Raw genomic sequence first — 728 nt, 5'->3', positions numbered from 1 at the left:
GGGGATGATGCAGAAGATCCGTTCTGTTGACAGCTCTGAAGAGAAAGCTCCCACAAGAAAGTAAAAATTTTACAGAATCTACGACGACTTCAGTGACCTGTGGGAGAAACGGAGGAGAACCCAGGAACTGCGAGTCCCTGCTGGAGAGGGGCAATCCCACAGCACCTTTCCTGGGAGCACACCCTTGGTGCCCTTCGTGAGGTACCTGTGGGGACACTGCAGCTGTTTTATGGATGGGGGGATTCCTGTCCCATTTGAGATCTCTGAGCGGATTGCTGAGCTCCCCTCTCGGGGCGCTCGGGACCAGGGAGGGCTCAGCAGAGCAGGAACTGCTGTGGATGGTGACACAAGGGGACAGGGAGGGACAGAGAGGGATATGAGGGGACAGAGAGGGACACAGAGGGGACAGGTAGGGACACTGGGTACAGAGAGGGACAGTGGGGTCAACAGGGGACAGGGGGGACACGAGGGGTCAGCAGGGGACGGGAGGGGGACAGGGAGCGACACGAGGGGTTAGTAGGGGACAGGGAAGGACACGAGGGGTCAGTAGGGGACGGGGGGGACAAGGAGGGTCAGGAGGGGACAGGGAGGCACACAGAAGGGACAGCCCCTGTCCCGCCCCTCAGGGCGAGGCGCGGCCCCTTTAAGACGCTCCCTGTCACGTGACCTCGTGCGGCACGTGGCCCCGCCGCCAAGATGGCGGCGCCCGCCCGGCTGGGGTGCTGCCT

This window comes from Geospiza fortis, unplaced genomic scaffold (genome assembly GCF_000277835.1).
Source record: "Geospiza fortis unplaced genomic scaffold, GeoFor_1.0 scaffold128, whole genome shotgun sequence".
Taxonomy (NCBI): domain Eukaryota; kingdom Metazoa; phylum Chordata; class Aves; order Passeriformes; family Thraupidae; genus Geospiza; species Geospiza fortis.
The sequence above is the reverse complement of the archived record's forward strand: the minus strand, read 5'-3'. Positions refer to the sequence as shown.